Raw genomic sequence first — 16,414 nt, 5'->3', positions numbered from 1 at the left:
GAGTTCTTCTCAACATATGTCTGCACAGTTTTAGAAAAAAAAAAAAACAAAACCCAGCTCTGAAAAAAAAAAAAAAAAAAAAAAAGACAATAGATAATAGATAAGAGTTAGAAAAAAAATAGCATTTGCAAATCTAGAAGACAGGCTAAGTTTGTATTTATCATCTTGGCAAACAGGCATGTTATTGATTAATAATAGCTTTAAATGAAAGGACTGGCTAATATGAGAATTAGCAAATTAGCAAAGTCCCAATAAAAGCAGAGAAACTGATCACATTGCCCTTCAAATCAGGTATAGCTGTGGGTGTTCACTCTAAGGACTCATGGCAGAGGACAGCACTGAAATGTGAATTCACCTTTCTAGTATAAAACAGTAAGTTTCAGGTGCTGCCTCATTAATACCAGTCCACATATTTTCTTCAGCTATTGTGGGTTCAGCCCAGAGGGCACTAAGAGAAGAGACCAAGCTCTAGCAGAGCACTTCTCTTTCTGTCAAGGAGGAGGGAAGACTCCCAAGCCCAGAGGCAGCGGAGTGCCTCCACTACACCAGCAAGCCACATGTACAGGCCATCACCTGGCATGGGGTGCCACATACACAGTGCTCAGCTCCAGGTTAAGAAGCCTAAATTTGGGTAGGCTGTGTCTGGCTCTGGCTGTCCTGAAGGATTCAAGATACCCATGCAGGGCTGGTATAGGGTCCGGTGTGCAGACAGCCTGTAGTACTACTCACCTGTAGGGCAAGTATGCCTTGCCCATTTGCGGCTGTGACTGGAAAACACCAACCACTTCCAGAGCTAAAATAAGCTATAGACAATTAAGTGAGTCTGAGATGCATTTCAGAAGCTATTGAGTAGAAAGCTATGCTACTAAAAAATTTAAAGAGCTGACTTAATTCCCCTAAGGCAACAATTTCAGCTTTGAAATAATATAACTTTTTAGTCAATAGGTTCCAAAATACACCTCAAAGTTGCTTAATTAATCAGTTATGGCTGAATTTAGCTTGAAAAGGGGGCTAAGGGGATAGTTATTGAACATCTACAATAGGCATAACTATGCAGAAGTGATGCTATGATGTTGCCATGGGAGGGCCTCCGGCTAGTTTGTGTGTTAATTCTCTGAGGGTGCCTGTAAAGAGCTAGATATTCTCAGGCAACAAAGAAAAACTCAGGTTATATTTGCACCTAGGTACTTAATAAAAGCATTATGTTGTATCTCCTAAAAATCTCGATTCCAAAAAGCTGTCAAATGCTACATACCAAATTCTCATGCAGTGTAAACTGTAGCTCCTTAACTTGCCATGCGGATTTCCCAATTTACATCACTTGAAAGACCTGGCCAAGTGCCAATACAGTTAGAAAAGCAGATCCTTTTCTTCCTTGGTTTCATTTTCATCATTTTCATGTCTTTGCACTTCCCTTGCTCAGTTATAGACCAGAAGCAAAGTGCTCAGAATTAAAATGTGCACTTGATCTATATTCTCCGCAGCAAAGTAGCGGAAATTTTGTGAACTAGCCAGTCTTTTGAGATTTTCAACCTATTCTGGCAAATTCTTGAGGTTTGGATAATAAAATTATGAGACAATTCCCACAGGTATATTTTTCACCTTTTTAATATCTTTTATATGCTGCAGTACTTTCATGTGATGTTTCCCACAGCTCTGCTCTGATGAAACGTAGCAAATTCATTGAGTAACAGTCTTCTTACAATAGCCAGCACTGGCACAGAACACATCTGCTGATGATGAATCTGAGATCGTCTTTCATTTAGTACAGCACAGTGCAGAAACAAGGTGTCATTCTTGGACTCTGTGATCTAAAATTTTGAAAGCCAACACCTTGCCTGCAGGATATAACTCCACTGTGGTCTGTCTTGCAAATAAACCTTGAAAATCCCCAGACCCCTTTCACCAGATATTTACATCAGTACACAATGGGAACAGCTCAGATGTATCCCCTGATTCCAGATGTGGACTCAGGAGAAGGCTGCATCTGAAAAGCCTGATGTTTCCAAAAAAGCTCAATGACTGGTACAAATTCATCTGTCCCTTTCAGAAGTGATAGACTATCATAAATAAAGAAGACACAGATTTATTTCTCAAAACACCTACACACCTCTTCTCCTGGCAGGCTGTGCTCTGCGAGGTGCCCCGTTCAGGAGGCAGTCTGCTAGCAGGCATTGGTGTAGGCTACGAACAAGGACATGGGGTACAAGTTTGCACTGTTTTAAAACTAGACAGAAACATGAGAAAAGATGTAGCTGGCAAGCTGAAAAGTGAAAAACTATAGTTCTTTCCATTCTTCCGTGGCCTTTCAAAGCAGCTCTTTCTACCCCAGGCACCCTTGGAAAATAAAAGAAAAAGGAAGTAAAGTTTAGTTTTTATCCTCTAAAGAAAGCTGGGAGATTTCTGATCTCACATATCCTCTCCTCTTTTTTGCATGAGCAAACCTTGATACATCAGCCTCCACAGCTACCAGAGAAGGAACAGGACAAGTAAGGCAAGACAGTGTAAGTCATTCCTGGAGGTCATGCAGTGAGGTTGCCTAGTGTAGAGACAATAGAGGAACCACAGAAGTCTTAGAGACATTTAAAGGAATGGCATGTTTCTGAGAATCAGGACAGTGAAGAAGCAATTGCACTTTAAAGAAAACCTATGTACTGGTAAGTGAGCTAAAAATCAAAAGAAGGTCAATCCAGATATGCTAGATTTTCTGCACCTGCTCATAACTCATATATCCAAATGTGTGTAATGCCACATTACAATGCACCTGACCAATCCATATTCGATTTTTCATGTGCAAATTCTCGTTTCTTCTTTCTCAAAGCGTTGTTACACAGTTAAGCAAAAACATTTTCCAACCTCTAGTGTGCAACTTTTTGCATTAAATTATACTGCCATCAATTATTAAATGAAGATTGTCATTAAATATTACAGTGAAGAATATTATCAATATTGTATCTGTCACAGATGAAAAACTTACATATATGGATGAATGTAACCTGTTCATTGGTTTATGAACCCAGAGTTCCCTCGATAGTACTGCTGATGACACAACACCCTCAAATGTTGGATTTTGTATACGATACATCTGAAAGATGAGCAAAAACAGATGTAGCCAGACAGCTCACTTTGGTTATATAGATGAGGAAGCTTTACAGAGCAAGTTCATTTAGCTAAGGCTGGCAATAATTTATGCTGAATAAATTGCCTCTATGTCTGTTTCAGACAGCAGCAACATAGAAAAATGTGAACTTTTTTGTTACATCAACTCGTTTTGAGCCAAATTATACTGCTTTTTAAGTACCCACTACTGCAAACATAGAAGACACGTGGATTTAGATATTAGCACCTTCTAAATCTTGGCTCAATAAAAGCTGTTTAGCAGTTAAACATGGAAGCTGTTATCAGCTTCACAGAAGAGTAATCCTTCCAAATTTTGGAAATGGGAGTTCTGATCTGATGTATACTTCAGTCTTATTAAGAAACTATATTTGCTAGGCCACAATTCAATCAACTCCAGCTCCAACACTATCACAATCCATACATGATTGCGGAAGCCATAAAATAGGAACTTTGCATGAGTTCTTCAGCTGTAAGTGGAGAAAAGTATCCCTTCCAGGCCATATTCTTAACTCCAGGAAAATACAGATAAAAGAGAATACCTAATCACACTGCATTACCTTGGAAATATAGTTAAAAAGAAAGATGTTAGACTTCATCCTATGAAGTATCTTTCTTTTTTTTTTCCCAGTAATGTCATCAAAAACTGTAATAGACACTGTTGCATTTATTGATTCTGTATTTTTCTCTGTCCACTAGATTTTAAAATGGAAATAGTAAGACTGAAAAAAAAAAAACCAAAACAAACAAACAAAAAAAAACCTAAATGGACATAGTTTAAATCTGATTTGAGATACTTTTTCCTAGGGTATTAAATTTGTAAGTTTTAAATATATCTTATTTTCAATCTTTTTCTTGCCTCTTGAAAATAATGTCAGTTCAATTTCTCCCTCTATTACTGCTATCAGTCCAAAACTCACTTCTCTGTTTTTTCACATTGTCATCGCTATAGACACAATGCTTTCTTAGTCTGACTGTCTAGAACAGCCTGTTTCTCTGCTTTCAAACTTATGTCTCTTGAAATCTCATTTGCACAAATATCTCTGCTGTTAATTTTTCTTAGCTTAACTCTACCACTGCTGCTTATTTTCAATTTGAGCTTAACACAGTCTTAATGAAGTCAATGAGAAGTCTTCCCTTTGACTTGAACTGGAGCATGTAAATCCACGTCAAAAACTTGGGGAATCATTTGCGCCTTCAAACACACTGAGTTAATGAGTGAAAGTCAGTAACTTCACAGCTGAGATGCCAGCTTAGAGATTTCTTGTCCTCAGCAAGTCATCATTTTAGGGTCCCAGTCTTCATCACCATTAGGCAACATACTAGTTTATCACTGCTATAAAAAGGCAGAGTGAGTAAAATTATTTTAGATATACCTAAGCAGCTGTCTGCAAATCTAAGGCACTTTAGTAACAGAGTGCTAATAAGAGCGTTTTTCATGCAATCAATAATTTATTAACAGTTGGCTGCCAGTCTCACACTTGTTCTACTAATTTGCTCCAATCCATGCACATTTTGTGGATCAGGGCCAGGACTGAAAAAAAAAAAAAAAAAAAAAAAAAAGAAAATCAGCAACAACAAAAACACAACGCACCAATGCTCATCTCTCTTGTATCCTCTCCTCTGTCCACTCTGACTGATCAAGCTCTTCTCTTTGCTGAGAACCAGTGCTCACAGTGTGGCTAAGAAAATGATTCAGTCCTGAAAGTCACCATGTGATTAAATGAAACAAAGGGCTGACCTCTCCAGCAGCGGCAGCAGCAACACCATCCACTCTTGAAATGTCTAAAAGGCAAATGCATTAGTATGTTCAGCCACCATGCTTGCTAATGACTAGACATTTTCGAACATATGGGATCATTATTCCAGCATATCATCAGTGAACTTTCCAGAAAAGCTAATTAAAGGGCCCTTTAAATGCTTACCACAAAGTTGGGTTTTATCATAGCTCCTCACTTGCATTTGAAGAATTAGCAGTTTTCATCTCCCCTGCTCTCACCACCTTTCTGTTCCCAGTGATCACTAAAGATGAGCAAAGCTAATTAAACAGATCTTTAATTTTTTCATCATAACTTACTTTTGCTTTTATTTCCTACATATAAAGATCTCATTTCCCACTGACACAAAAAGGATTTAGAATGCACTGTGGTCAGTAGAAGATGGCTCATCTTCTAAGATACCTTCTTTCCTATATGTCCCTTTTATAACTGCTTCTATTCTTTAATGGTTATGGCAAATGACATTAAAAGGTAATTTATAGATCACAGGAAATAAAGGCCAATCCAATATCTCCTAACAAGGGGTAAATTCTCCGGGCAACTTTTCATGCAGATCAGAATAACTTGCTAAGAAATGCATGGAAGACCAAAAACTCCTGCAAGACTGAACACGGAGGCAAACTTCTTCACTTCTTTGGGAAGCAATTTTGCTTTTAGGGATGTATCTTCTCAAGTAAAAAAGAAAGAGCTAGCAAACATGAGGCAGGTGAAAAACTATTATCTCCTTCACAAATCTGGTACAACTCAGAAGAGAAAAAAAAAAAAACCTCAGGATTTAAAACATGAATGAATGTTCAATGAATGAATAGCCAGTGCTGTGATATCCAAGTCCATAGAAAATCTTACAATGCAACCCTGGGCTATTGAAATAAATGAACCCATCGATGGTAACTTGTGTCTTCACTGTTGGGTGTATAATGCCTGATAACTTCAACAGAAGCACATACATGGTTCTCCAGATTATTGGATGCACAGAAAGACATAGGGATGGGCTACACAGTAAAGCAAGTGCACCTTCCTGAAGATGCTCTCAGGGGAAACGACTACCAGGGTATGTGATAAATAAAAATTCTTCTTTGGAAGTCAAAAAGCCAGCTGCATTATTCTGAAAGTTCTGTAAGCATGTTTTGATGGGCATTTTATATGCCACTGAGCACTTTCTGTAACGTGCACGACTTCACATGGCTATTCAGTGTCATATAGCAAACCCCAAATTAAGATCTGAACTTCATTGTACAAAGAAGAGATTTTAAGCATTGGATTTCCCACAGCGTCAATGCCAACTATTATTTGTAAAAGACTTATTAGTTGGGGCACATGAAGAAAAAAGAAAAAAGACAAAACAATGGCTGAATCAGAGGGCAAAGGGTCTCAGTGGAATCTTCCTTCCTCAAAGGGTTGCTGGACAAGCCCAGTGCAAGCTCTGCGGTAGAAAGCATTTGGATATAGCACAGGTACCAGTATGTGACTGGAGAAGTCATGAGGGTAGCAAACAATATGTTGGGTTTTTTTTATTTTATTTTGTCTTATCATCTTCCCCTCCCCCATCTAAAACACAGAAAGAAATAGCATCCACAGGTCCTTTAGCCCAGCTCAGCCCTTCAGATCACTCCTCATGCTGCAGTTAGAAGGACCACCTCCATGTCCCTGGCATCATGCATAGGCCCACCTGGCCATTCACACCAAAAAAATGCCTCTAATGATGATGTACATGGTTAAGTACATTAATACCTGCATCCTGTGACACAAACCACACAGTGACACAGTACATGGAGCTGGGGAGGGAGAGCAGCTCAGGCAGAGCAACACGCAGTGTCACCTCAAACTGGAACCAGCACCACCTGTGGGGCTGTGCTAATGAGCGAGCACTGCTGTGAAGCAGCTTCTCAACAGCGGAGAAAGAGAAAACAACAGGAACACTGCCTCTCAGGGTGCTGAGCAGTGTATGTAATGCTCGTCCTCATCCTTCAGCTATCAGGAGAGAGATGGCTCAGATGTATTGCAGCTGGATCATCATCATCAGGTTTTAAAGTGGTAATAGCTTTGAATGGGTATCTTGAAAAATAAATAACCATTAAAATATAAAAATCTAAACATTTGAGGAAATAAAACAATGACAACCCAGCTGGTCATTTAACCAGTACAATCTCTCTAGATTTTGACTTTTTATAAAAGCACTATAAAAGTCTGGGACCTCAATCCTCCTGACAATACGTATTTAAAGCCAGAGGAGAAGCACTCTTTTCTGTAGTAACACAATTTCTACGAGCAGTCCTATGCACATGATGAAATGTTTGTGGAATTGGAGACTAAACTTGTTAAAAAGAATCTGAAATGACAGCACACGTGCACCAGAAGATTCCATACGTATTGCAACCCATGGAATAAACATCCCTGTGTGGAGCTGCAATGCAGAAAGCTGTGCCTGGCAGATGGCAAGGAGATGGAACGCAGCTCCCCCCACCCCCTGAATGCACCGCCTGCTGAAACAACAGCTCCTGTGTCCTCTTTGCTTCCACTTCCAGCAAGCACCATCGCCAGAGAGAAATGTCAGCGTCCTCCCCCTCAGAAAAAGTCCTAGCTGCAGGTCAGAAGATGTTCTGGAAGGAAGTCAGGATGAGTTTTGTGCTGGCAGAAAGCAAACGCAAGGGAGCAAAAGCCCTTCCTCCTTTGCCTGATTTGTGTCCTTTTCCTACCTCAGTCCCATCTGCTTTGGCTTGCTCTGTCTCCTTCTCCCACCAGGCTCATGGCAGAAAAAGTGCAGAAGGTCTTCAGGTGAGATGGCGCTGCTGTGTGCCTGCCCAGTGCCCTTCAGGTCCCTGCAATGTAAGCCATGTATACGCGTGTGGCACTAGAGATGTACAGCAGGTCAAAATATTCTGTTGTCCCTAAGTATCAAAGTACTACCTATTTGTAATGGGTCATCTAATGAATAAACCAGAGCAACACTGTAGAGTGTCCTTACAGATATCATGACAGAAAAAGGCATATAGAAAAATACAGAATTTCTCAACTCCACATCTGGATAAACGGAATAAATTCACAGACTCAGCAGTCAGAAAAGACATAATCAAGTAAAATTATTTTCTTTGTGGATTGTTATACATTTCTCTGACCTGTCAAACATCAAATACCTGCTGTTTTCTGAAAAGTAATAAGTGTGGATCCCGATAGGGAGGGATATTAAAACCTCTATTACTTTACAACGATTTGTGTATAATATGACTTTGCCTCCCAGACCAGAGGATTTCTTTCCCCAGGAAATGGAAGCATGGTGTTTTGTAATTACCCAGCCCATATCAACATTGGTTTGGGTAGCTCAATGTTTTTGTAGCTTTCAGAGCAGACTTTATCCAAACTCAAAGTTTCTTCAACTTCCTTGACCAAATGTTGCCTAAAGTACATACCCAGCTGTACCTCTTCACCAAGGCAGTGAGACTTCTGGCATGCAGCTGCTCCACCTCTCTGTGTCACTCAGCCCAGAGGACACAGGAACGAAGCAGCCCCAAGCAGTCAGGCAGCACACACACTGCCCTCCAAACCACAGCAAGCAAAGACTTGAGTAAATTTTACACAAAGGAATTGCAGTAACAAAGTCTGAAAGGTAAACAAACATAAGGAGAAATAAATGAAATAAATACTGGCAAATAGCCTGATAGCTCAGCTCACAGGTCAGGTGAGTAACAGCGTGCCCTCATGGAGTTAGCCCTATGCACGATCCACACGAAGCTTCTCACGTCACTGAGCACACACTAGCCAATTAAATATTCATTTGAAAATTTAATGACGGCTTAAAGTATTGGAGCTAATCCAACTCACTCCACCTGAGGACCGTGCTCACTAACTGCCTGGAAAAGCGGAGACAATTTCAAATAACAGGAAACACTGGTCCATCACTTGATTGTGAGCGCTGGGGAGAACGCAATGTCTGCAACCTCACAGAGACCAGGACATCTTTCTTTAGTTGCTTTTTTATCTGAAAGCTCAAGATTGAGACGCTCACATTTCAGTGCTTATAGGAGCACTGCCACAGGCATGCCTCAGGGCTCAGCTGAGATCCTCAAGGAGAGGCACTTGGTTCCTTTTGGGATGCTCAGCAATAGGAGGGCTCCAATAGGGGCTGCTCTCTGTGGAGGGCTCAGGTCCCAGAGCATTCCTGTCAGGCCACTTCAACCTCCAGACTGTGAGGAGTGTCATTACCCCTTCACATGCATCATACCATACACTTGCCTGCCAGGGTCTACTCCGAAAAGCAGCTTAAAAACAGAAATATCATTGTGCTCTCAGGAGTAGGTTTGGTGAAAGAGATATTAAAACAGTAGCAGTAAAGAATGAAATCCACACTGTTAATGTTGTGAGTTTTCCTGGCAAAATTATCAAGCAGTCACAAGAACTTGTGAACCGTGAGCCCTCCTACCCCTTTGGGATTGCATACGAGGAAGAAATTGAGAAGGTGAGAAAAGCCTTGAGGAGTTCTACAATGTGAGAGGCTAGATGTTGTAATCAGGATGCTGTTTTTTAAAATCTATCTAGTAAACTAAAAATACGAGCACATGAACTTACAGAAAAATACTTGGCTCAACTTAAATTCTACTTATTTTGAAAAGAAAAATTCTTTCTCCTAAGTAACCTTAACACTTACAAAAAATATTGTATTTTGCATAGATATTTTTACATCATGGCAGGACAGAAAAGAGATACAGACTCTCACTAGGATTTATATGCTGCTTGGAGCCCAGTATGTTCTGGGCTGGCAGATAGGGCACACACTGTAAGAAACAGGGCAATTAGGATTACATTAATTAGATGTGAAGACTTGGTTATAATGAATTCAGTGACTCCTGGTCATAATTTCACCAAAAGGGCCTTAAATTATCACAATTACCATGAACGATGAGATCTCTCCTCTTTCTGGCTAGCCATCATTTCTGTCATCCTTATTCCTCTTACAAGCAAAACTAAAAATCTTTTTCATAATTTTTCCTGAGTCTTCCAGCAAGGATCTCAAGCAGCTAAGGACAGAAATTGCATTCAAAGAGCATTAGCACTGCCATCACTGCCCACTGATGCTCTGGAAACTGCCATGGAGAAACAAAGGTATGTGAAAACAGGGGTCTTGATGTCCCATGCCTCCCAAGAACTGTGCAATTACTCTGTGTATGCATATCTGTATGTTCATATACTGATTTAGATAACACCTAGTCCAGCAAGTACGTTGGTGGGATGTTTTGATCACCAGCAATTCCAATATCTGTTCACAGTCCACCATGCCCCTAAATCCACATCATGAGAGAGAATGGACAATCAGAAAGGAAAATACGTATCAAAGACCTTGCTCTACCTCAGACCCTACTGTGGCTAAATAAAGCTGCTCTCTATATGTGGAAGTGTGAGAGTCAGGGAGTTACATATGAGAAGCAGATATTGGCAGGAACAGAGCTATTCCATAAGGTTGCTGATGGAGGCTTTCAATTGTTCACTTTTTGGGTGTAGTTTTCTTTTGTTGTTGGTTTTTTGTTGTGTTTTTTTTTCCCCCCCATTAAAGTGAGTTCCAAGGAGTTCATTCAAAGGAAAAAAACGAGGAACAGTGATTCTCAAAATTGAGTACACAGTGAACACATACATATTTTCAAAAGCACAAGTGAAAGACTGAATGCAATCAAGTAGAGGTGGAGGCGCTGCTTTGATGAACCATGGCACTGATTGAGTTCTCAGTTTAACATCACTTCCATAAGGATTTCATGGAGAAATTACGCTCACAAGTACATCCAAAACAAATATCTCATTCATCTGCCCATCTTCTGATCAATTCCCCTTCTTTCAAGTGAGGCCTTTTTTTTTTTTCTTGATTTGTTCAATAGAGAATGACCTACATAGCCAACAGTAAAATCAAATGGAGATTAAACTTATTGTTAATGATGCAAAGGCCAAATTATTATTTAACTTTTAAATGTGAACAATACTTGGTTCCAAATCTCATTTAATCTTCATGGATATCAATTATGTTTTGTCATTTCTAGACTTGTGAAAATTTCATTCCTCCAAATGAGTTCAATAACTAACCCTCTTAAAAAGAAAAACACCAAATCTATTCAGATTTTTTCAGTATAGATTATGAAAACATTAGTTCAATGGGATTTATATGGCCTATTTGACGTTCTATTCTCTTTAGTTGGATTTGAGATATTATTCAAAGCTGGGGCTCTTTCCAAATGCTAAAATATTTGTCCCTTAAATAAATCACCACATATGTGAAAAGATCAGACATGGGTACATCTTTTATATAGTAGCTGTTCATTTACAACACTCTTAGTTATGCATTATATTATCATTTTCCACAGCATGCAGTTCATTGCTGTGGATGACACTGCAATGTTACAATGCAAAGACACCCCTAGGAAAAAAATACAAATGTTTATCACCAAGTACTCAGGTATGAGAAGAGTGAATCCATCAAAATAAGGAAATAGCAGAGAAGAATGAATGGATCCAAGTCTTGGAGAGACAGCTTGTCTCTTGAAGAAGGCACTCCATGAGAGCTCCTTACCATCCAGGCCCCATTTGCAAGGTACAAGGAGGATCAGATTGTTTTAGATGACTGTGTTCCCACCTAACAGCTGGCACAGTGCCTCAACGTGGTGGTAGGCAAGAATCATAAAATCACCAAGGTTGGGAAAGACCTCCAAGATCATCCAGTCCAACTGCTCACCTATCACCACCATTTCCCCACTAAACCAAATACGAATACATATGGGGTGAGGTTTACACTCTGCCCAGACTGATGCTGCCTCTCACTCTCTCTGTCCTTACAAGGGCAGAAAGCCTGTAGCCCTACCAGACCCAGGGCCAGTCCCTGCCAGCACTGCTGTGCCTGAATTACTCATTGAACACTGCACAATCACACCAGCTTCTGCAGCCTCCATCCTCACTTGTTCCTGGTTCTGGATTTGCCTCCCAGCCTTTGGCTGGGATTGACTCCCCAGCACAGCTGTGGAGCTGAATTCCCATCCCTGACACACAGCCTGTTTTTAGGACTGCACCATGGCCCCAGCTGGTGCAGTGGGGTGATGACTGCTTTTTTCCATCCACAGCTTCAACGAGCAGCCCCGAGCAAATAGCCTGTGCAGCAGCTGTGCAGCCTGAACCCTTCTCAGGGGATAGGTTTTAATTTCCCTAGTCCCTCTTCATTCCAGCCTCTTGGGTTTTATTTGGGTGGAGTTTTATTTCAGCCTAAATGTCTAAATTTGTTGCCTGAGACATAGGTGCAACCTGAGCCCCTTCCTGTATTATGTATTTGGTCTGCTGACCACAAACACAATAGATTTCGCGGTCTTAAGGGCCACCTGTTGAAAGTGTCTAAATTTGCTCCCCCTGTGTGCAGTGCCTCCCACCTGCCTTCCAGCCTGTGACTCTCCCAGCCACTCACCCAGTGTGCTGGCCTGCAATCATCGCCGCGCTGAACCAATTCAGCATCTTGAAAAGCTAATTAACTTCATAAAAAATTCATATAGGCATGCAAATACTGTGGCCCAGATAAATAATTAACTAAACTCTTCCACACCAGCACTAGCGTGCTCCAAGGCTGCCCTCTCTTGCCAGGCCTGATCAACAATTATGCAAGGCACGTGATGTGGACTGCATTTGATGATTCTCTTCAAGGTGTAAACCTACACGGCAGCTTAATAAACAACATACATTGCACAGTCAACATTGATTTACACATCTTCTGAAGAGATGATGCATGAAATGATCAGAAAAGTCAATAATGCAGGCAAAATGTATGGGCTCGAGATAAGTAACAGAAAACAAAATCAATGCCTTCCAGCTATTACCATCACGAAGTAGAGTTCATAATAGATAACATTAAGTTTGAACAAGTTGCATCATTCCAATACCTGCAATCAGCTGTCACTTCTGACAATAATTGCCAAAATGGTATTCATATACATACATGTTAGCTCTAGCTCTGATGTTAAATGCATTTAGAGGAGCAATCAGAGGAAACAATCTGACGAGCCAGATTTTTTTTCTATTCTGACATTTAAAAAAAAAAAAGAAGACTGTAGAGCCTGTTGATCATGACCTGCATTACCACATACACACAAATAGGGCACTGAAGAAAGCCCATTTTTTTCCTGCAGACATACTGAAAGAAGTGGCAGAGAAGGATCTGAGGCAGTTGATGTCATTGGCCTACTAGCCCAGAGGGATGAAATTCAGCAGAACAAGGCAGCTGCACTATCAGAGCACCTGAACAACAATGACTTAGTCACACAATGTGGGCAGTGATACACCTTGGCTTTGTGTCCAGAGCTCTACGTGGCACCTATCATATGACTCCACAGCAAGGATTCGGATAGCCCCAGGATGCAATCAATGAGAAGGCAACATAAGAGAGCTCTGGCCACTGAGGGCTTGTCAGCACAGGGAAGCTATTGTGAAACATGTGAGGGTGTGAGTGTGGAGCACAATGTGGAAGCTGATAGTCTGAGATAGAGCAAATTCACATAAGGACGTTTGAGTGGATGATACAATTTCTATATGGAGAGCTGGAGTTTAACATCTATATCACAATAGCCTTCAAACCTCCTTTTGAAAGTCTTTTTCATGGTATTACAGCAATGGTGCACGTAACTCATGCTGCTAAGCAAAATCAGGAGGAGTTGCCTCTGGAGCACAGGAGAGGCTGCCAAGCACTGCTTGGGCTGTTTGCAGAGCAGCCACCCTGTATGTTGCACAAAGTCTGGCAGTGGCAAACACAGCTCCTTCCCTCCAGCCAGCAGGATGAATATGGCTTTGGCTGTTCATGATCTGGCTTTGGCCAATTGATAACTATTCAATGGCTGTGAAAAATACATTGGTGCTATCAATCCAGCTTCTAACAGAGCCCAAAAAACACAGAAAAATACAACAGACGGAAGTGATGGTGCCCCTTTTGTGAACAGCAAGGCATGGAGATAGAGGTGCGTTCCTCCTTCCTGCAAGGCAGAGCAAAGGTAGTGCCTCACCAGGAGGTGGTGGTGTGGGAATTAAATCACCACACCGCATCCATGCTCCTTCCCCTAGCCCGGGGAAACACCCTGAGCTGCAGAGTCGCAGCTGGATGGCCATCCCAACAAAGCCATTTTCTAATGGCTTGGATCTGACCCGCAGATGAAAAGATGGTTTCAGCTGAGCTCTGCTTTGATTTTCAGGGACCCATTCATCTCCCAGAACTAAAATTCAAGATCATAAAGCACAAACCCACACAAGCCAAAACCAATCAGTACTTCCCCAAATCCCTGCAAAGCCGAACCATTCAGAGCTGCCCTGCTTTGCCAATAATAGTAACAAGTAACACTATGCTCAGACTGTAATTTTTCATATCCAGTGTGCTGTTGTCATATGATTTACTGTGCTAGCACTGAGAGCCATTGCCCAAGCCCCCTGTCTGCACTCCTCCTGATTTACTTAAATCTTTCTACTTTTATCAGCCACAGGGAATGGGGACACTTACATGTAACAACTGACAATTTGAACAGAAAATACAGAGAAAAGCTGTGTAAAGCAAGTGGCTGAGATTATAGCTGTTGACTTCTAATATTATTTGACAGATGAGACTGCTGCAATTATCCTCTGCTCATGGGTTCCATTACTGGAACAAGAAGCGCACAAAATAAGGGCAATTTCCCAAACAATATATAGGGCCACTTAACTTTGTCAAGAGCCATTTCTGCAAGTGAAGTCCTCCCTGGTTAAAGATACAACGATAATGTGCTGGCAACTTCATATGAGCATTTAGTGCATTCCACGTTAACTGCCTTTTCAGTTGCTCTTTTCCTGCTCTGTTTGAACCAAATAGGATATTATTTCTAAAGGTATTTGTTTAAAGAATAACATTGTGCTTACTGCTGTTCCCCCTCTCAGGAGCCTTTCTTTCTCTCTCAAGGCATTTCAGAGAGTTTGTGGCACAAGAGATCAGTCTCAGTTTCTGCCCAGTTCTGTAATCCCCCACATCATCCCCACCCCATGACCCATCTCCACCCACTGGCAGGAAAGGCACCAGCCCCATAGCAAACTTTTTGCTTCTTCCTCCTTGTCCTCCATTTTTCTTTGCTTGCTGTATTCCAGAGAGTTTCTCCAAGTCCCCCCTGTCCCCATCCTTCTGCCACCTTCCTCTCCTGGCCACTTTGTGATAGAGAAAGTCCCCACAGTACTGGCAGACAGAAGCAGCCAGAAGGCCAAGCTGTTCTTCAGCTGCAAAGAAGATACTTTAGTCATGGAAAAAGCAATTCTCTCATAAAGGCCATTTTGTATGCCCAAAAGCAAACAAGTAATATCCAGCAGATGTATGTCAGCACGTAAATGGTTCTCAGAAAACAGGTGCAGATTCAGATTTCCTTAAAGTAATACAAAGCAAAGGCAATTGTCCTATAAAGACATTCTGTGCCAAATTCAGCCACTATATCCAGTCACGGGAGCATGAAAGAAGGAACATCAGTCCTGCTTGAAGTTCACACCTCAACACAAACTTAGCAACACAATCACTAGTGACACCTCTATAATATATTTTTAAGGTTGCCCCATTATTTTGACTTAAGGAGCTATTTATAGATCAGAAGGAGCTTACTTCTCCAGGAGGAAAAAAAAAAAAGAAAGAAAAAAAGCAATGAAAACAATGAATTTTCCAAAAGCAAATGTGAAAAGAAAAGAAAAAAAAAAAAAAAAAAGAAAACAGAAAAAAAAAAACAAGGAATAACCTGTGGCCTAGGGAGCAGTTCTTAATTCTTCCCTCCAATGTGACATGCATAGAACTAGAGTGTAGAAGAGAATTTTTTTCAGTACCATTCACCAACCTCTCATCAGCACTGCAACACCTTCTCTCAAATGTGGCTGAAACCTGCTGCTGCAGACCCAAGCATGAGAAGCCCCATAGGAGATCACTCACAAATGCAGGTGCTTTGGGTTCAGCTCAAGTTTCTGCTTGAGCTCAGCTGGTGCTGATTCCCCACCTTGGAAGACATTGATTGTTTAAGGGAGGGGTTTTTTGTCCCCTTCAATGGAACTCTGAAAGCTCTCATCCAGGAAACAGATATGGCTTTTTTTTTTTTTTTTTGTCTGTAGTATTTCTGAACACTTGGTTTCGTCACTACCCTGTTGCACTGTGTTTTCTAGTTTAGCAGAGAGCTGGCAACATGAAGAAGGACAAATCTTGATCACAAACAGTAGTGTGAAGTTTCTCTCCATATCTAGCAGCATAACATCATAGGGAAGAGAGATGGTGAGGGAAAAAACGCAACCACCTTCTAAGCCAGCAATAGGGAAAGAGTCAGATCCACCTTTCCCAAAACAAAATCCCCCTTTTTTTTTTTGCCAGGATGCTCTGACTGAAAACATCTTTGAAGTTGTGTATGCAAAATGCCTTCACATGTCTGGAATAGGGACACAGTAATTTCTGACACGTGTCGATGAAGTGAATAAGATTTATATCTATATCAAAGGACAGAAAATGAATGCCCAAAGTCAACACAAGAGAGAAA

General features: G+C 41.0%; 1 long non-coding RNA gene across 1 annotated transcript; it reads right to left on the bottom strand.

Annotated features, from left to right (window-relative positions):
• Window positions 1-3,026: 3,026 nt before the first annotated feature.
• Window positions 3,027-15,830, bottom strand: LOC125689257 (uncharacterized). Its single transcript, XR_007375142.1, has 5 exons — window positions 15,731-15,830; window positions 8,303-8,492; window positions 7,592-7,714; window positions 4,712-4,902; window positions 3,027-3,085 (listed from the first exon to the last, which is right to left on the bottom strand). It is a non-coding gene; the product is annotated as an uncharacterized LOC125689257 (long non-coding RNA).
• Window positions 15,831-16,414: the final 584 nt, after the last annotated feature.

This window comes from Lagopus muta, chromosome 2 (genome assembly GCF_023343835.1).
Source record: "Lagopus muta isolate bLagMut1 chromosome 2, bLagMut1 primary, whole genome shotgun sequence".
In the NCBI taxonomy this organism is placed as follows: domain Eukaryota; kingdom Metazoa; phylum Chordata; class Aves; order Galliformes; family Phasianidae; genus Lagopus; species Lagopus muta.
Note: the sequence above shows the minus strand (reverse complement) of the source record. Positions and strands in the feature narration are given on the sequence as shown.